The sequence below is a fragment of the Myxine glutinosa genome, chromosome 2 (genome assembly GCF_964187855.1).
Source record: "Myxine glutinosa chromosome 2, kmMyxGlut1.1, whole genome shotgun sequence".
Lineage (NCBI taxonomy): Eukaryota > Metazoa > Chordata > Myxini > Myxiniformes > Myxinidae > Myxine > Myxine glutinosa.
Genome location: NC_136262.1, coordinates 89,528,707 through 89,540,870, shown reverse-complemented (window position 1 = coordinate 89,540,870; position 12,164 = coordinate 89,528,707). Strand labels below are relative to the sequence as shown.

Here is a 12,164-nt window from a genome sequence, read left to right as displayed (position 1 = left end):
CAGACGTACAGAGATTACTGGAATTATAGATAGATGGCGTCATCAGTCACGTGGTTGAGCAGCCATATTGGATTGAACATAAATCTACGTCATCAATAAACTACAAACACAGCAGCTAATAAGCACCATACAAACACGTCCAGGCAAGGGTCTGGCAAGTTTCTTGTTTAACTGTTAAGGTGGCCTATCTCAATATCCTCGGGTCTTGAGTTCAAGCTCCTGTCGTGCCATTGAATTAACACTAGGTGGGTCGACTCAGTCTGTCATCCTTCCGAGGTCGACAAAACGAGTACCAGCTGGCTGGTAAGGGGGCATTGCATCAGCGGCACAGAAAAATGATGCAGCCAAACAGCCACGGGCTGCATACAAATAAATTAATTGAACTGTCGTGGCAATACTTCGAAGCAGCTACTTTGATGCTGGTAATAACATTGTACTCTGACTTCTTTATTGTAATATACGGTTTCATTCTAAGGAACTAACTTTGCTTCAATCATTACCACTAGCATGTAACATGCGGCATTTTACTGCTTGGTCCTCCCAGTTGTCTGATTTGAATCCGGCGAACAGATTGGAAGTCTGACTCGGCTCAGCATTACGCCGATTCGATGTCACATTGTCATCGAAGATTGTCATGGGGACCGCAAGGCTAACCCCCGCTCTTGCAGGGAAAATGGCCTTAAAATGCCTGTTGTTGTTGTTGTTGTTGTTGATGATGCCACATGTCTTGATGCTAGTGAGGCTGAGCGAGCCTGATGCACCACACGGTCTGGATATGCAGCGTCATATGCCGCAGCCAATTATCCCTCAACGCGTCTTTATCACCAATGAGGAACAGCCAGAATTCACCCCCAAGACCAGGGGTGTGTTCAGTTGCCAAGTGTTTTATGGAGCACTCGCCAAGTGGCTTAAGCACTCGAGCAAGCACTCCAGTCAAAACTGTTGAGAGGAACGACTGGCTTGGCATGCACTCGCTATCTGCTTGGTAACTGAACGCGTTCGGGTGTATTTAATAAATGGACAATGTTCATGGGGAACGAAATAAAGTCAAACAAGTATGTATTAAATAAACCCATTACCCACGACTGATTACGCACCCATTATACCAACGATGAAACGGAGATTCCTTATGTTTAAATAGATACCTTCGGGCCCAATCAGAAACACCACGTGAGACAGACAATAGTGGGGGAGGGTAGGTGACGAGGCAGAAGAAAGTTCTGGGCAAACCCAACAAAACCTGCAGAATGGGTGCTAATAGTCCTGGCAGCTCAAAAAGCAAATGCCCCGTGGACGATTCCTCCACGACCTCTCACCCTGAAGCTCTGAGGTAATGGGGCCCAGTGGTGATGGTCTTATGGCGTTTCCCACCAAAAGTTGCACCTGATGGTCTCTTCGAATGCTAAAAGAAACATAATGGACTGAGGGCAGAACATTTAAAAACGGGGTCAAAGGGTTGATAACTTTAGATACAGTGGGTAGGCAATGTCTAAGTATCACATAAGTGACACATTTCTAATATAACAATTGATTACTTTACGCTGATGCGGAGACATTCGTTTTAAGGAAATAACTGCTCTATTCTCAGCATTATTAACCCATAGGAGGCAGGAGCAATTTACACAACAATATATTTTTGTGTTGCTTCGAGAAGTATTACTACCATATATATAACTTTGTGTGCTCCTTTTGTGTCCAGCACACTTTATTCTGAAGGGTTGCTGCTGTCATAGAATAATAACAAGAATGCCCGCACTGTGGTCACAACCTGCGACAAATCCGGTAATGGGCCGATTGGGAAACACACTTTTAAAGCACTCTTTTAAGGATGAACAGCCGATTGGGAAACACATTTTATGTGCTATTAAATAATTAAATCGACATCTCTCATCCACGTCAGCCTCCCCACGGTTATATAAGAACAAGCCTATTCAGTTATATCAGAACAAGCCTATTCGTCACACGGTCACGGATTGCTTCACCCCAATATGGGCCGTTAAAAAATTACGTGACGCTGTTTTTTTGGGTGATTTGCATAACACTAGGGCATTGCCCGTACGTGGGTGCCCGTTCCTTGCCAAAAAAAAAAAAAAACGCTACCCGTACGCTCTACCCCGCCCGTACGCCCGTAAACAAAAAATAACAACGCTCTTCGCTTCCGCCCTTCGCTCTGACTGAATTGGGAGAAATAATGCGCATAAGAAATCGAATTACGTACCGTAATGGCGGTCAGCTCGTAACGCGCACACTGTCCGGAAGTTCGCATATCGCATATCTATCTATCTATCTATTAATGCCCATTTATTCAATTATCGCCAACGTATTTTGGCTTTTTGCAATTTAATCGCAAGGAAAAGTAGAAAGAGAAGAGGGAAAAAAAGAAAAGCCTTGCCTTGCTGCAAACAGCTGCTGCAAACAACAACAACATGGAAGGCTGCACTGTCCGGAAGTTGGCATATCGCAGTTACGATTATTTTAGTGTTAATGGCCAATTATTCAATTAGCGCCAACGTATTTTGGCTGTTTGCAATTTAATCGCAAGGAAAAGTAGAAAGAGAAGAGGGAAAAAAAGAAAAGCCTTGCATTAACGCATTAACGCTTGCATTGCATTAACGGTTCGGCACACGTGATAGCTCGCTGCTCTCTGATTGGTTGAAGCGTTTTTTGGACATAGCTCGGTAGGTACTTGTCCGATTAATTACAAACCTTGAAAAGGCACATCCTCGGGTCCCCAGCAATATACCTGGCAAGTTTCAAGTATATCGGACCCGTGGTTGTCGAGAAACAGCGGTCACAGACACACAGACACACAGACAGACACACAGAGATTGCTGGAATTATAGATAGATAATGCTTGATTACCCTGCGTTCTGACGTACCACGCATTCTGACCACACATTCTGACATACCACGCATTCTGACGTACCACGTATTCTGATGTACCACACATTCTGAACCATGCGTTCTGACGTACCACGCATTCTGACGTATCACGCATTCTGATGTACCACACATTCTGACGTACCACACATTCTGACCATGCATTCTGACGTACCACGCATTTTGACGTACCACACATTCTGACCATGCATTCTGACGGACCACGCGTTCTGACGGACGTGATTTAGCTTTCGACATGTGATTAGATTTATTTTGGGGTCTCTCATCGTGAATAACACTCGACCCAAACAAAGCCAATGGAAGTCTGATGCAACAAACCCAGGCAGTATATGATCAGCATAGACCTAATTGCCTAATGGGTTAGGCCTACGATAAAACCATGATGGCGGCCATATCATTTCCTCTTGGTTCTTTGGTGGGTGGAGTCAAGCGACAGATGTGGGTGTGGTCCAACAGCTGTCCGACCAATGGGTGCACATTTCCAAAAAAGACCCTCAACAAGAACCCCAGCAACACAAAGTTCTTGTAGACCTGCGACATGTATAAAAAGTTGTTTCTTTCATCTGATACCCAAAGAATGCTGCTTAAGGTCCTCATGACATATAAATCCAAGAATGTCGGGTGGAGTGGAGGAGGGAGGGGTGTACAGGATGCATAGTGACATTTTGTTTGTTTTCCTGGCGGCATGCATTTCCTGCGTTTGCAGTTTTGTCATAAAGGTACAAGATGTTCATCAGCAGTGACATTTCATTTGGAACCATAACCTTGGTAACATTCGTCAATCAGACAACTTGGTCGACAAAACGAGTACCAGCTGGCTGGTAAGGGGGCATTGCATCAGCGGCACAGAAAAATGATGCAGCCAAACAGCCACGGGCTGCATACAAATAAATTAATTGAACTGTCGTGGCAATACTTCGAAGCAGCTACTTTGATGCTGGTAATAACATTGTACTCTGACTTCTTTATTGTAATATACGGTTTCATTCTAAGGAAATAACTTTGCTCCAATCATTACCACTAGCATGTAACATGCGGCTCTTTACTGCTTGGTCGTCCCAGTTGTCCGATTTGAATCCGGCGAACAGATTGGAAGTCTGATTCGGCTCAGCATTACGCCGATTCGATGTCACATGTCTTGTTGCTCATTAGGCTGAGCGAGCCTGATGCACCACACGGTCTGGATATGCAGCGTCATATGCCGCAGCCAATTATCCCTCAACGTGTCTTTATCACCAAGGAGGAACAGCCAGAATTCACCCCCAAGACCAGGGGTGTGTTCAGTTGCCAAGTGTTTTGTGGAGCACTCGCCAAGTGGCTAAAGCACTCGAGCAAGCACTCCAGTCAAAACTGTTGAGAAGGAACGACTGGCTTGGCATGCACTCGCTATCTGCTTGGTAACTGAACACGTTCGGGTGTATTTAATAAATGGACAATTAGTAGGGTCAATATACGAAAAAAAACTCACATAACCCCCAAAAAATTGATACAAAAGGTTTTTCAATGGATTCTGGTACCATTGGGCATGCTAAATAACATACTAAAAATCTAGTAACATCTGACTTCCGGAAAGGGGTCATTTTCAAGATGGCGTCCAAGATGGCCGCCGGGAGCTTAAAATGGCCGTATCTCAATTATTATTCAACCTAGAAAGGTGGTTTTGGTGTCTAACCCTAGGTTTTAGGGCCCAAGGAATCCAATTGAATCAATAAAATTACTATCAGTTAATTATTTATTGACAAGTCCAAGATGGCATCCCAAGGAGACATCCTGATCCACTAAAATGGCTCTGTCGAATAGTAGTCAACCTAGAGAGATTTTTTCAGTGTGTATACCTAGGTTTAAGGCACCCAGGAAATCATCAAATTACTTAAATAAGCACAAAGTAATCAGGTAATCCAGTAAGCCAGGTTTACCAGCCCATTAGGCATTTGTTGTCTTATACAGTTAGTCGCTATTCATCGTCATCCTCCGACTCCTCTGGAAGAAACTTGTTATGTGGATTGTCACATTCTTCTTTCGCATGCCCAATGGTACCAGAATCCATTGAAAAACCTTTTGTATCAATTTTTTGGGGGTTCAACCATATATTGACCCCTCTATACTTTTCGGTATCCACGAGACTCCAGAAATTTGTGACAGATTGCCTTAAGTTTCAACTGAATGTCATTTTGAAGGCTGATAATATGGATTTTGTTTATGTATACATGTACCAAATAATATACTTATTCCTTTTGAGATGAAAATAAATTGTTTGTCAGATTTTTCAGTCCCCCCTCCCCTCCCCAATATAAAATAGTCTGTCCCTTGCCATAACATCTCAAGCTTTGTACAAACCTTTGTCTGTAATGATCACTGAATACTGTGGACTGGAGTCACAGGTGGCAGTGGTGTAGACACATTACACTCTTATCTCCTATCTGAAACACACACTTGGTTCATTAGCTGGTGAGTCGGAGGATGACGATGAATAGCGACTAACTGTATAAGACAACAAATGCCTAATGGGCTGGTAAACCTGTCTTACTGGATTACCTGATTACTTTGTACTTATTTAAGTAATTTTGATGATTTCCTGGGTGCCTTAAACCTAGGTATACACACTGAAAATATCTCTCGAGGTTGACTACTATTCGACAGAGCCGTTTTAGTGGATCAGGATGTCACCTTGGGATGCCATCTTGGACTTGTCAATAAATAATTAACTGATGGTAATTTTATTGATTCAATTGGATTCCTTGGGCCCTAAAACCTAGGGTTAGACACGAAAACCACCTTTCTAGGTTGAATAATAATTGAGATATGGCCATTTTAAGCTCCCGGCGGCCATCTTGGACGCCATCTTGAAAATGACCCCTTTCCGGAAGTCAGATGTTACTAGATTTTTAGTATGTTATTTAGCATGCCCAATGGTACCAGAATCCATTGAAAAACCTTTTGTATCAATTTTTTTGGGGTTCAACCATATATTGACCCCTCTAAATGGTCATGGGGAATGGAATAAAGTCAAACAAGTATGTATTAAATAAACCCCTTACCCACTACTGATTACGCACCCATTACACCAACGATGAAACGGAGATTCCTTAAGTTTAAATAGATACCTTAGGGCCCAATCAGAAACACCACGTGAGATAGACAATAGTGGGGGAGGGTAGGTGACGAGGCAGAAGAAAGTTCTGGGCAAACCCAACAAAACCTGCAGAATGGGTGCTAATAGTCCTGGCAGCTCAAAAATCAAATGCCCCGTGGACGATTCCTCCACGACCTCTCACCCCGAAGCTCTGAGGTAATGGGGCCCAGTGGTGATGGTCTTATAGCGTTTCCCACCAAAAGTTGCACCTGATGGTCTCTTAGAAGGTTAAAAGAAACATAATGGACTGAGGGCAGAACATTTAAAAACGGGGTCAAAGGGTTGATAACTTTAGATACAGTGGGTAGGCAATGTGTATGTATCACATGATTAGATTTATTTTGGGGTCCCTCATCGTGAATAACACTCGACCCAAACAAAGCCAATGGAAGTCTGACACAGCAAACCCAGGCAGTGTATGATCAGCATAGACCTAATTGCCTAATGGGTTCGGCCTACGATAAAACCATGATGGCGGCCATATCATAACCTATTGGTTCTTTGGTGGGTGGAGTCAAGCGACAGATGTGGGTGTGGTCCAACAGCTGTCCGACCAATGAGTGCACATTTCCAAAAAAGACCCTCAACAAGAACAACAACATCAGCAACACAAAGTTCTTGTCGACCTGCGACGTGTATAAAAGGTTGTTTCTTTCATCTGATACTCAAAGAATGCTGCTTAAGGTCCTCATGACATATAAATCCAAGAATATCGGGTGGAGTGGAGGAGGGAGGGGTGTACAGGATGCATAGTGACATTGTGGTGCTGTGCACACACGACTCGATTGCCAGAGAGGTAGGCCACAACGCGTTGATACAACAAGAGTCTTTATTCAGAGCTCGCACTTCAGCACTGGGCGGGCTCGAGCTTAGAGCCCGCATATATGTCCCGAGGCCACGCCTTGCCCCCGGGCATGGCCGATCGGCCGAAAGGTGGGGCATGCATTTCAGTTCCCCGCCTGGACGCTCGCGCCACCCACTGGTGCGCGGCATTATTGTCCCTTGTGCCCGCCACATGCGCCCCCTCAGAATTCCCGCGCACCTGAAGGGTGAGCTTGCGGGGAAGCTGGATGATCCGGCCGAAACGCCCCCTGGCGATGCGTGCAGGGCTGGGGGGTAGCGGGGCTCGGGGGGTGCTGGGGGTCTGACCGCCGGGGGGCAGCCTCGATGCAGAGGCAGAGCTGCTTGCGGGGGGTGGTCCAGATCGAGGTGGGCCGGCTTGAGGCGGTCCACGGAGATACGATCCGGGGCACCGCCGATGTCGACGGTGAAATATTTGTCCCCGGTCTCCAGTACGCGGAAGGGCCCGTCGTACGGGGGCCGTAGCGGTGCCGGTGGGCGTCGTGCCGGACGAAGACGTACTCCGCCGTGCGAAGCTCCTGGGCGACGTGGGAGGACGGGCAACCGTGGTGTGCCGTCGGCACTGGGGCGAACCACCGGGCGGTCTCCTGCAGGGTGGAGCGCTGTTGCGCCGCGGACCAAGGAGCCGTGGAGTTGGGGATAAATTCGCCAGGTACCCGCAGTGGTTGCCCGAAGACCAGCTCTGCCGAGGACGTGCGCAGGTCGTCCTTGGGCGCCGTCCTGATTCCCAGCAGGACCCAGGGGAGCCTGTCGGCCCAGCTGCCGTCGCGGAGGCTGGCCCGGAGCGCGGCCTTCATCGAGCGATGAAAGCACTCGCACAGGCCATTGGCCTGGGGTGGTAGGCCGTGGTGCAGTGCAGTTTGACGCCGAGCCCTTGCGCCACCGCGCCCCAGAGCTCCGAGGTGAACTGGGGGCCGCGGTCGGACGAGATGTCCGAGGGGGCGCCGAACCGGGCAACCCAAGTGGCGATGAAGGCTTGTGCCACATCCGCCGCAGACGTCGCCGCCAATGGCACGGCCTCCGGCCACCGTGTGGTGCGGTCCACCATGGTGAGGAGTTGGGTGAACCCCCGCGAGGGGGGCAGAGGTCCCACCAAGTCGACGTGGACGTGGTCGATCCGACGCTCGGGCACCGTAAACGGAGCCAACGGGGCCTGGGTGTGGCGGTGGACCTTTGCACGCTGGCACGCGAGGCATGTCCTGGCCCAGTCGCGGATGTCCTTCCTGAGGCCATGCCAGACGAACTTCGCCGCGACGAGCTGCTGGGAGGCCTCCGTGCCCGGGTGGGACAGGCCGTGGATGGCGTCGAAAACCGGGCGCTGCCAGCCAGCGGGCATGATGGGGCGAGGCCGGCCGAGGGAGACGTCGTACAGGAGGGCCGCGCCCGCGACGTCGAACGGCACCTCAGTGATGCGGAGGCCCGTGACGGCGGTCCGCAAGGCCTGGACGCCGGGGTCGGCGGTCTGGGCCTCCGCCATCCGGGCATAGTCGATCCCGAGGTGGACCGCGTGCGCGACGGACCGGGAAAGACAATCCGCCACCGGGTTGTCTTTACCCGCGACGTGACGGATGTCCGTCGTGTACTCGGACACGGCAGAGAGGTGCCGCTGCTGCCATGCCGACCATGGCTCGGCGACCTTGGCCATCGCGAACACAAGTGGCTTGTGGTCGATGAAAGCCGTGAACGGGCGGCCCTCGAGCAGATGGCGGAAGTGTCGGACCGCCAGGTGGAGCCCGAGCAGCTCGCGGTCGAAGGTGCTGTAGCGGCGTTCGTGCAGGCGAAGCTGCCGGCTAAAAAACGCCAGCGGCTGCCAAGCACCACGCACCCACTGCTCGTGCACCGCGCCCACCGCGTAGTCCGACGCGTCGGTGGTGAGGGCGATCGGTGCACCGGGCGCCGGGTGCGCCAGCATGGTGGCGTTGGCCAGGGCCAGCTTTGCGCCCGCAAACGCCGTGGCCATCGGCTCCGACCAGGCGATGACACCTTTGCCCGGCTTGCCCCGGAGGGCCTCGTGCAGGGGGCGGAGGAGCTGGGCGGCGTGGGGCACGAAGCGGTGGTAAAAATTTACCATGCCCAGGAACTCCTGGAGCCCCTTGATCGTGCGGGGGCGCGGGAAATCCCTGACCGCCTCCACCTTGGCCGGTAAAGGGACGGCCCCATGCCTGGTGATGCGGTGCCCCAGGAAGTCGATGGCGGCGACGCCGAAACGGCACTTTGCGGGGTTGATGATCAGGCCATGCTGGCCCAGGCGTTCGAAAAGTGTGCGGAGGTTGAGCAGGTGCTCCTCCCGGGACGCGCTCGCGACTAGGATGTCGTCCAGGTAGACATAGATGAAAGGTAAGTCACGCAAGACGCTGTCCATGAGCCGTTGGAACGCCTGGGCCGCATTCTTCAACCCAAAAGGCATTCACAGGAACTCAAAGAGGCCGAAAGGGGTGATGACGGCCGCCTTTGGGACATCGTCTGGTTGGACGGGGACCTGGTGGTAGCCCCGGATGAGGTCCACCTTGGAGAACACGGTCATGTTTGCCAACCGGGCGGAAAAGTCCTGGATATGCGGGACCAGGTAGCGGTCGGGGGTGGTGGCATCATTGAGCCGGCGGTAGTCACCGCACGGCCGCCATCCTCCGCCGGGCTTCGGCACAATGTGCAGAGGAGAAGCCCACGCGCTGTTGGAGCGCCGTACGATCCCCAGCCGTTCCAGCGTGGCGAACTCCACTTTCGCCACGGCGAGCTTCGTGGGGTCAAGTCGGCGTGCCCGGGCGTAGTCTGGCGGCCCAACCGTGGGGATATGGTGCTCCACCCCGTGTTTGACGGCCACCGCTGAGAAGCTGGGCCGCGTGAGGGCCGGGAAACTGGCAAGGAGGCGGGTAAACTCGTCCGCTGCTGGAAGCGTGCAGACTAACCTCGCCGGGATGGAACCTTTCAGCAAGCCGCTCGGTGAGCCGCTCAGCGAGCTGCTCAGCGGACAAGCGAGCGAGCTGAAGGTTTCGGCCTGGACGAGACGTCTGCGCTTAACGTCGACCAACAGCCCATGCACACATAGGAAGTCCGCGCCGAGCAGGGCCATTGGCACGCTGGCGGTAACGAACGACCATTGAAAGCGCTGCCCTCCGAACCGCAGTGAGAGGCAACGCTTCCCGAATGTCGGATGGGTGTACCGTTGGCGGCAAGCAAAGCGGGGCCCCGGCCCGCGGCTTGCTTGTCGGACGTGGAGGCAGGGAGGACGCTTACCTGCGCTCCCGTGTCGCAAAGAAAACGGCGCCCTGACAAGGTGTCCGTGATGAACAGGAGGCTGCCGGAATGGCTGACGCTCATGGCCGCAAGTGAGCGCCGGGCTGACCCGTCAAAAGAACACGGCGGGCGGCACGTTTTAGCCTTGCGGCCGAACCTGGCATAGTAGTAGCACCAGGTTTGCGGCGGTGGCCCCCGCGGCGGCCGTGCCGGCGGCGGTGGTGGTGGTGGCGGCGGTAGTGGGCGGGGCGTAGCAGCGGCCACGAGGGAAGCAGGGGGCGCTGTAGCCTCCGCGCCAGGATCCACTACTGCAGCACCGTACACCGACCGCGTGTCGCAGGCCGCGAAATACTTGTCGGCCTCTCCAGCCAGGGCGCGGGGTTCCGTTATTTTGGAACCGGCCAGCGTGAGGTGCACCTGTACAGGTAGCTGGCGTAGGAAAAGTGCTCGGAATAAGAAATCCGGGCGCCGGTCTCCAAGCAGCGACAGCATGAAATCCATCCGGACGGATGGTCATGTGTTGCCGAGGGCGGGAAGGTCCAGGACGCGGTCGGCACGTTTGACCTCTGTGAGGCCGAACGTGGCGAGGAGGAGACGTTTGAGCGCCTCGTACTCGTGGTCGCCCGGCGGGCGCCGAAGGATGGACACGATGCGGGCGGCAGTGCTGGGCCCGAGGGCGGCGACCACGTGGTAGTACCGGGTCTCGTCCGCCGTGATGCCCCGGAGCTGAAATTGAGCTTCGGCCTGCACAAACCAAACGTCGGCTTGCGCTTCCCAAAACTCCGGGAGGTTGATTGCGACGGCGTTGGTAGCCATGGCGCGTTCGGGGGTCAGCAACGGCTGAACCAATCGGGGTCACCAGTGTGGTGCTGTGCACACACGACTCGATTGCCAGAGAGGTAGGCCACAACGTGTTGATACAACAAGAGTCTTTATTCAGACCTCGCACTTCAGCACTGGGCGGGCTCGAGCTTAGAGCCCGCATATATGTCCCGAGGCCACGCCTTGCCCCCGGGCGTGGCCGATCGGCCGAAAGGCGGGGCATGCATTTCAGTTCCCCGCCTGGACGCTCGCGCCACCCACTGGTGCGCGGAATTATTGTCCCTTGTGCCCGCCACAACATTTTGTTTGTTTTCCTGGCGGTAGCATTTCCTGCGTTTGCAGTTTTGTCATAAAGGTACAAGATGTTCATCAGCAGTGACATTTCATTTGGAACAATAACCTATGTTGCCCTCTCCTCCCTCGTGTGTGGCCATGCTGCCTCCTGCCTATTTGAACGACTCGCTCGCCCCGGACCTCCTCTTTTGCTCCGATTTAAGGGTTGTACTGTAATGCGAAAGCCTCGATCACCTTGTTTCTCACGCCGGTAGGCACGCTTTCTATAACCTCTTGGGGGAAATGCATGGTGTAAAAGTAGGTTGGTCGTAGGGTAAAGAAAAGATAAACGTAATATGTCTAAACAGTAAAATGACTGGATTTGAACGATAAACCATCTTAAGTATAGTAGGTATAAATACGTTCCCCTTTATTTATATAGGGGAGAGGTGTGTGTTCGCCAATTAACAAGATGTTGAGGATGTAAAGAAATAGAATGATTGGTATGATTGCTGAGATGACATTTGACAGGCTTCAGATAGTTCAGAAGACAGAATATATTTTGATATCAGAGAGTACGCCAGTACTCTCTGTGTGGGGATGGCGCGGAAAAACAACGTCGCTCCCATCTGCTACATACAAAACGAAAGTTGGATTATCTTCTTTAAAAACTCGCTTCGGCTACATATGAGAGCGTACCTGGTCTGTTCAGCTGATTGTCGAGGCAGGGATCCCTTTTCAGTTCTCCAGACCAAGGCAAAAGCAAAATAAAGCGAAAAAACGGGATCGGTCAAAACCGGGAATTCATCTTCCTGTGCAGAACAATGGTAGGGATTGTTATGTGATGGCAATACTGTGAGCTGCTCTCGAAACCAACATCATCCCTATCTTGTTTATGACCTTTTTTAGGCTAGTTTGTCATCCCTACATTCCCTTTTTA

The 12,164-nt window shown here is 51.8% G+C and overlaps 2 protein-coding genes across 2 annotated transcripts in view; both read right to left on the bottom strand.

The window, feature by feature from the left end:
- Positions 1–11,944, bottom strand: part of MED16 (mediator complex subunit 16) — a 79,029-nt gene extending 67,085 nt beyond the window's left edge. Inside the window, exon 1 of the mRNA XM_068107821.2 lies at positions 11,924–11,944. The gene's annotated coding sequence lies outside the window, so the exon portion shown is untranslated. The remainder of the gene's footprint in view (positions 1–11,923) is intronic.
- MAD2L2 (mitotic arrest deficient 2 like 2) overlaps positions 1–12,164 on the bottom strand; it is a 136,795-nt gene that overhangs the window by 84,627 nt on the left and 40,004 nt on the right. The window lies entirely within an intron of this gene.